The 9,012-nt window shown below is 42.2% G+C and overlaps 1 pseudogene; it reads left to right on the top strand.

Annotated features, from left to right (window-relative positions):
* The first annotated feature begins 6,536 nt into the window (after positions 1 to 6,536).
* Positions 6,537 to 8,317, top strand: LOC118617441 (annotated as a pseudogene).
* The last annotated feature ends 695 nt before the right edge of the window (positions 8,318 to 9,012 follow it).

The following is a 9,012-nucleotide window of genomic DNA, read 5'->3' as shown; positions in this document are numbered from 1 at the left end:
TGTAGGAATAACCACATGCAGAAGCAGATATAAGTAACCAGCTTAGAGCAGAGTGGGTGGGGCTTGGAAAGGCATCGTTTAGTCCCCTGACTTTGGACTCTTATAGAACTCCTTTTAAGGAATTACAATTTCAGCAACAGTAGTTTGGGCAGATGCACAGTGGCCTCGGGCACATTTGGAGACCGTTTTGGAGCAGGAGACTGTAACTGAGCCAGAAAGATAACCCACAGCACACTGTGTGGAATTTACTGCCTGCAAGAAAGATCACAGGAAAGGCAACATTTTTCTGTGGCTCCAGCTGTACCTCTGTCCTTCTTAAATCAGGTGTCTGAGGGCCAGAGATTTCACAATAACTCGGGCAAGATGGGGACATGGTGAGAGCTTTGAGCTGGAACTGTCCTGCCGCCTCTCATCAGAGACAGCGACTGACTTTCTCCATCGGCAGTGTTGGAGAATTATCCAAGTTCTATGCCATATTAGGGGACACTTTGCTTACAGTTTTGGCAAAGTTGTTTAGTGGTCACAGAGAAGTTCAGGAGGGATTAGGATGGAGCTAGGAGCAGAGGAAGCTCAGCACCCTGGAGAAAGGGTAACTACCTTTATTCCAGAAAGGTGAGGATTTGCATAATGCCAAATTTACCCAGATGAATTTGAACAGATGAGAGAAATAAAGTCTGAGAAGATATCCTTCCGAAAGGGGAAGGTATACCCATCAGCTGAATATCCTTTGTAGGGATGCCAAATTTCCTAAGGGCACAGTATAGCAGGAATGACATTTTAATATACTAAACCATTGTGTTTTTATCACAAGTGAAACATAGTTATTGGTCTCCTCACAGGTCCAATAATAAAAAGCCAGGCTTAGGTAACTCCATCACAGAGTTGTTTTTACAAGCTACAGAGTAGGGAGGAATGAGGATGTCATGTAAATTAAGTCTCCCTAAAACAAGAAAGTTCTCCTGGTGTTGGGAGGAGGATATAATTGAGAAGGGTGGGGTGGGAGAGAAAGGCAGGGCTGGAGGAGAGGAAGTAAGCGAAAATCAGATTCGAATGTTTATTGCCCGAAACAGAGCTGAAGAGGATCTCTAAAGCAAAGCTGTCTGTGTCATCTGGCCTGTGGGACTTGGGGACAAAATTGCCTGCAGTGTGCCCTGGACTACAGCAAAGTAACAAGAACTGTGAGATTGTAGGCAGAGAGAGGGCCTGAGTTTGGGCCCCAGCTCCCAGGGGATGTGCGGGGTTCACAGGCGGTTCCAAGTTGCCACATGCCCATGCAAGGTGAAGTGAAAGTGCCAAGAGGACCGGGGACCAGAAGAGGCAAATCCAGACAGGTAACTGGCAAGAGCGGGGACCTTGTGTGTGAATCCAGTGTGGAGTCCACGGGCACTGATAGTCGCTGTCAGCTGCTTGGAGATCAGAAGAAGGGGGAAGTTATGTCAGGGCTGGGTGTAGAAAAGACGGCTTATTAACCATGTATTTCTGACAGTTTGACATGGAGGTCATTGTGGACCCTGGAGGTTGCCCCTCCCAGGGCGGGGCAGTGTCTAGAGGTCGTTCAAGGACGCCAGTGGCTGTGTGCACCCTTCACAGCAAACCAGCCAGGGCAGCACCCTTACCACCCCCTCCTTATGGAGCCAGGCCACTCCCGGCCACTCCCGGCCACTGTTCTCCAGCCCGGATCACTCCAGGCCAGGTCCCAGCCCGCTGGAGACAGCCCCGATAGAGGGCCTGCTGAAATCCTTCATGTTAGCCAGTCCGGACCCCTCACCCTGCCGTGTTCATCCTGTCCCCGAGAAACCACGGTAAAGCCACCGTTTGCTTCCTCTCCTTCCTGAGCCTGGTGCTCCTGAGACCCCTCCTCGAGGGAGCAGTGAGTGCAAACTCTTTGCAGTGCCAACTGTCTCCTGATCTATTGGCTTCACCATACTTGAAAATAATAAAACTTATTTCCAAAGAGGCCAATACCCAGAAACCTGTGGGACGGGACGGCGTAGCCATAGGCCAGCTTGCAGCAGACCTCACCTCCTGGGTGTATCACCTTCCTTCTGGGTCCTGAAAACATTTGCGGAAGGATCAGGAGCAGGGGACACTGCTTGGGAGGGGAGACAGTGTCTGGTTTTTTAATTGATACAATGTTTACCTAAAAATGACTCCTGAAGCCGGAAGAAATTTAAGGGGAAATGTTTAGCCTCTCTGACTCACAAAAACACTCATTGGCCATTGAGTGGGCATAATGGGTTCAAGAGAAAGGGAAGATTGGAGAAAATAATATGATATTCTTACATATTTGAGTTGAATTTCTTACCCTAGTTCAAGATTCCAGACTTTAATCATTTTTAAAATAAATAAATTCACTTCATTGGAATTTATTTATGATTATAAAGTAATACTTCTTGCAGATAATTTGGAGTGTTTATAATTTAACCCAAAGAGAAATATTTTACTTGTTCTCCCATAATTTTTGGAATGTATTTCTCCATATCTTCATTAAGTGAGCACATGATGTGCATATCAACTCTAACATGTTTTTCATTAAATAACATTTTAATTCAGTAAATAATTTCAGAGCATTAAGAGATCCTATTAGTCATTACTTAATTCACTTAACCAATCCCCTGTTATTTATTTAGATTATTTCTATAATTTTCTACTCTAAATAATACCCTAATATGCATCTAGGTACATTAAACTTCGTGTGCATCTTTATTATTTCTAACTAGATCAATTAACAGAAATAAAAACAACAGAGTTTCAAGATCTTTCGATCTTATGCACATATTTATGGTTTTTTATTCTTGTTACCAAATTTTCTCCAGCTATACCAATTTATATACCTATCATCAGCAGGTATATATCTCAAAGACATGAATGTTTTAAGTTTTTATAAAATCTTTGCCAGTGGAAAAAAAAACTGCACCTTGTTTTTTTGAATCTCTTTTCTTTGATAACCAATGAGACTAAAATGTTCTCATGTCTCTAGGTTAATCTTTTATTTAAATGATGTATTTAGATTCTTTCTTACTTTTGTTGGGATATTTATTTCTTCTATTTTGATTTCTAAAAGTTCCCTTTATTGTAAGAATTAACCTTATTGTCACCTATGTAACACATTTTCTCTTGTCTTGGCATTACCTTTGAATTTTGTGTTCTTTCATTTTTATAAACAACTATTCTGTGCATATCTATTTAAAGATAAAATACTGCCCTGGCCAGTTTGGCTCAGCGGTTAGAGCGTCGGCCTGCGGTCCGGAGAGACCCGGGTTCGGTTCCCGCTAAGGGCACATACTTCAGTTGCAGTTTGTCCCCGGCCCTGGTTGGTAGTGCGGGTGGCAGCCACTCGATGTGTCCCTTCACGTCGATGTTTCTCTCTCTCTCTCCCTTCCTTTCTCTCCCTCCTACTCTATCTGTACAAAAAATGGAAAAATATCCTCGGGTGAGGATAAAAAAAAAAAAATAAATAAAGATAAAATACTGAGATTGGTTTATTCCCAGCAAATTTCTCTTTAATTTGCAACTGTTCATGGAACGTTGAGCATATGCCCTTACTGGCAGGGAGTAATGATTGTAGTACATTAAAAAAACAAGTTTAAACAAATACGTACTTACGCAAATGCTGCCTACCAGGGAAGCTGCTGCTCATGGGGACTTCACGTGAACTTCAGGGAAACTCGATACCCCTAAGTACCCTCACCTTTGAGAGGATATTAAGTGTAATAATAACTGACAATGTCCAGGGTTTGATAGTTCTTTTACAGTCTTCACAGAGAGGATTCTGTTTAACTGTAGAAGCTTGTTAATTTTGTTTCAACTTACATATGAAGACTCGAACTTGGTGACTTGCCCAGTGACATTCGGGGAGTGGGTAGGAAGACCTGACCAGTATACACATGTAGATGTTTCCCCACCTTGAATTCCAGGCCCTTTTTTTTTTTTTTTAAACAGGACTATTTCCCCAATGTTAAAAGATTTAAAAAATACCTATCTCTAGGTTGAGAAAAGTGGTGAGAAATAAAAGTATCATCTCCAGGGCAATATGTGAAAAGTAAAATATGAACATAGATTAGACTTTTATTGACTAAATCCTATTGTCAAGAAGTATGCTTGAACTTAAAAATAACCTGAAACAGGCTAAATGAAATGTGGAATCTTGCCTTTCTCATTCTAGAGTCCAAGCCCTATAGAAGGTCCAAGTTTATGATTCTTTAGAATGCTCTTGGGACAAGAAGGAGGGGGTCATTGGCATGTTGATGTGTGCCCATCTGTGAGAGTGCAGGAGCTGGAACATATTAAAAACAGTGGACTAAAGTATATGGTTGTTAAATGTTTGCCTTATTCCAGAGTGAAGGAAGATCTTTGAAATGTCACCCCTTCCCCCAACACACACTCAATTCTACTTCACTTGTTAATCCCGTCTTAATTTTCTGCATAACACATCACCTCTAACATAATATGTATTTTTTATTACTTATGTATCATTTATGTCCACATAGTAAAACAAAAGTTCCATGAGAGTTCGATGTTTGTTTTAATCATTACATTATAGTCAACCCCTAAGATAGTACCTCTAGCATTGCGGCATCAAATAAATATTTGTGGTAGAAAAAATAAGTAAGGGCAGAGATGATGGACTTTCAAGTAGACCACAGGAGGCCTCAGGCCCTCTCCTAAAGTCTGAACAAGGATATCTGGAATACAATTCTCTTTATCACCACCCCAATCCCTGGCCAGCTTCGTGGTACTCCAATGTTCTTCCCAGTTTGGTGATTCTCTTGAAAATTCGTATTTAAAGGATAGTACACTAATGTAATTATAAAACACAGCTGAGTTTGTTGAATTACAAACTATATTTGTTTTTATTGTTATTCTAAAAGTATATCTTAACTCTAAAAAAATAATACGATACTTTGAACAGTCACGCTAAAACTTATTCACACAAAGCATAGAGGATGCTGTTCCTTTTGAGTAACTGAGACCCCAAATGACAGAGACTTACAGAAGAGATATGCCTGTTTCTCTTATATAAAAGCCTAAAGGCAAGCAGTGTGGGACTTGTAGAGGGCTCAATTCCATAAAAACATCTAAGTACATGGATTCTAACTTGTCATTCTTCTACTTATATGGACTCCAGTCCCAAGGTCATCTCCTGGACCAAAATAGCAGCTTTAGTTCCAGCAGTTGTGTGACATTCCAGCCTGCCGGAAGGCAAAAGGGACAAAGAAAAAAGGCAAAAGATACATGATGATTGTCTATTAATGAAGAATCAAGGCTGCCATGTGGACACTTCTGCTTATATCTCATTGGTCAAAACTAAGTGATATGGCCTCATCTTGCTTGAATGGAGGCAGGAAAATGTAGTTCTTATTTCATGTGGTCATTTATCCAGCTGAAAATTGGGGACTTTCTTACTACATAAGAAGAAAGAATGGATATAGAAGAAAATTAGTAGTTTTTATCAAGGCACCCCATTGAGTGTTTTCCTATTCAAATATTTATCCCAAGGAACTAAGTACTTATTCCAATAATGCTGTCCTTACCACTATTTTTGATCCGCCTTCAGAAACTACAGCACATTTTTATACATATCCTCAGAGGTGTCAAGTAGTCAATCTTGAAGAATAAATTTGATGTTTCGAAACAGCACAAAGTCAGATGAAGTTTTATGGATAAGATATGTGACAAAATTAGTAATGTCATTTTAGGACAAAAAAAGTTAGATGTGACTTCACATTTTAAGTCCAGTATGTCTCTGAAAACAATTTCCAACAAGATAGTCTGATACACATGCCCCACCTCCAGCCTCCGCCACTCTCCTCCACTGCTACCATCCCTCTCATTGGTACTACCTCTTAGTCAAGACTGAAAACTTAGGAGGATGGTGATTTTCATCATGACACTTTCCACTTTAAACATAGTACTCAAGTAAATCAATGCAATACCCTTCAACTTGTAACTCCAGATGTACATTTATTAGTCTGAATGAATGGGCCCTAGTAACCAATTGCATATTATTAAACATCTCCATTACACCTGGTGTTCTATTTTCCTAGGATTGAGAGAAACCTACCTCCAAAATTTACATAAAGATGCTCTGAAACTAAGATCATAGAGTAGAAGTATTACTTGGGGCTGATTTTAAAATGCCACGTGAACCCAACCTGAGTGGCTCAGTTGGTTGAATGTCCTCCTGTGCACCAAAAGTTGCCAGTTTGATTCTCAGCAGGGCACGTACCTGGGTTGTGTCTTTGATCCTCAGTTGGGACATGTACGGAAGGCGACCAATCAATCTCGCTGTCTCACATTGATCTCTCTCTCTCACCCTCTCTCTCTAAGCGTATCCTCAGGTGAGGATTAAAACCAATGCCGTGTGATATTGCACTTCCACCAATCAGTTGGAAGACATCACCCTATGGGGTAAAGTGCTAACAATTACGCATTTCTTCATAAGGCATCTCAAACATTCCATTTTATTCTTATACAAGTCGGAAATTGGAAACTGCAGTGCGACCTCAGCCCTTTCAGTTCGGGTCTCGGGAGAGATGGCTATGGTGCAGGGTCCTGACGTGAGTGTGGACGGGGGCGAGCCAAAACCGAGCAAAAATGAACTAAAGAGACGCCTGAAAGCTGAGACGAAAGTAGCAGAGAAGGGGCCCAAGCAGGAGCTCAGTGAGAAACAGCTGAGCCAGGCCAATGCTACTGCCACCAGCCACACCACTGACAATGATGTGGGTGCCGAGGAGCAGAGCCTGGACCCAAACCAACACTACAGGATCCGCAGCCAAGCAGTCCACCAACTGAAGGTCAGTGGGGATGACCCATACCCACACAAGTTCCATGTGGACATCTCACTCAGTCACTTCATCCAAGAATACAGCCACCTGCAGCCTGGGGACCACCTGAGTGACGTTACCTTAAAGGTGGCAGGTAGGATCCATGCCAAAAGGCTTCTGGGGGAAAGCTCATCTTCTATGACCTTCGAGGAGAGGGGGCCAAGTTGCAAGTCATGGTCAATTCTAGGAATTATAAATCAGAAGAAGAATTTATTCGTATCAATAACAAACTGAGTAAGGGAGACATAATTGGAGTTCAGGGGAATCCTGGAAAAACCAAGAAGGGTGAGCTGAGCATCATTCCCTATGAGATCACACTACTATCTCCTTCTTGCATATGTTACCTCATCTTCACTTTGGCCTCACAGACAAGGAAACACGATATCGTCAGAGACACTTGGACTTGATCCTGAATGACTTTGTGAGGCAGAAATTTATCATCCGCTCAAGATCATCACACATATAAGAAGTTTCTTGGATGAGTTGGTATTCCTAGAGATTGAAACTCCGATGATGAACATCATCCCAGGGGGAGCTGTGGCTAAGCCTTTTATCACCTACCACAATGAGCTGGACATGAATTTATATATGAGAATTGCTCCAGAACTCTACCACAAAATGCTGGTGGTTGGTGGCATTGACTGGGATTATGAAATTGGACGCCAGTTCCGGAATGAAGGAATAGATACGATTCACAATCCCGAGTTTACCACCTGTGAGTTTTACATGGCCTCCACAGACTATCATGATCGCATGGAAACCACGGAGAAGAGGGTTTCAGGGATGGTAAAGCACATTACAGGCAGTTACTAGGTCACTTGCCATCCCGATGGCCCAGAGGGCCAAGGCTACGAGATTGACTTCACCCCACCCTTTCGGAAAAGATGCATGGTAGAGGAGCTTGAGAAAGCCCTGGGGGTGAAGCTGCCAGAAAGCAACCTCTTCAAAACTGAAGAAACTCGCAAAATTCTTGATGATATCTGTGTGGCAAAAGCTGTTGAATGCCCTCCAGCTCGGACCACAGCCAGACTCCTTGATAAGCTCGTTGGGGAGTTCCTGGAAGTGACATGCATCAGTCCTACATTCATCTGTGATCACCCGCAGATAATGAGCCCTTTGGCAAAATGGCTCTAAAGAGGGTCTAACAGCGCTTTGAGCTTTTTGTCATGAAGAAGGAAATATGCAATGCCTACACCGAGCTGAATGACCCCATGAAGCAGCTGCAGCTTTTCGAAGAACAGGCCAAGGCCAAGGCTGCTGGCGATGATGAGGCTATGTTCATAGACGAAAACTTCTGCACGGCCCTGGAATACGGGCTGCCCCCCGCAGCTGGCTGGGGCATGGGCATCGACCGAGCCACCACGTTTCTCACAGATTCCAATAACATCAAGGAAGTACTTCTGTTTCCTGCCACGAAACCTGAAGACAAGAAGGGAAATGTAGTAACTGCTGATACACTGGAAAGCACAACAGCTGGCACGCCTGTGTAGAAAATAACTGCAAGTCACACAACTCAGGCATCTGTGCACTTCTGCAAAAGATCGAGGACTGCAAGGGAATGCTCGTGTGTTGCTGTCTATTTGACGGTCACAGTTCAGTCGCCAGGGCGAGAAAAGAAATTAAGAATTCTTCTTTTACTTCTTGTTACCAAATAAACCATTTGCTCTCTAAAAATAAATAAATAAATATCTGAAATTAGGAAAAATTATGAGCACTAGCTATATTTCAAATAACTGTCTAGAATTTGTTACCTAATCCCTTCTGCTTTTGAATCTTCACAATTGTTACAAACCAGGAAACTACTTCTTTGTTAGTTTTCCAGAATTAACTAGACATTGAGCAGTCCAGGTCCTTCCCAGCCAGTGGTACCCCTCCTACGTGTCCTGGTAATGTGTCATTGTAGTGTATTGTATTTGTCTGTTGGTCTCCTTTAAGGTTGAAACTATGACATAATCACCATTTTAGCAATGCGCCTAGAATTTTGCAGGCGTTTAATAAATCTTGGATTGTTTTAGCCTCTCCTACCTTAATTTCCAAAGGCACATGTAGATATGTGTTTTCTTTGGTTCTTTTAGCCAAATTTTGCTGGGAATTACTTGGTAAGTACCCACTATGAGTTGTGACTCTCTTACCAGTATCATACAAAGGATAGAGAGGAAGAAGGGACAGGGAGAAAACAATAATT

Source organism: Molossus molossus, unplaced genomic scaffold (genome assembly GCF_014108415.1).
Source record: "Molossus molossus isolate mMolMol1 unplaced genomic scaffold, mMolMol1.p scaffold_m16_p_5, whole genome shotgun sequence".
In the NCBI taxonomy this organism is placed as follows: Eukaryota; Metazoa; Chordata; class Mammalia; order Chiroptera; family Molossidae; genus Molossus; species Molossus molossus.
The sequence above is the reverse complement of the archived record's forward strand: the minus strand, read 5'-3'. Positions and strand labels throughout refer to the sequence as shown.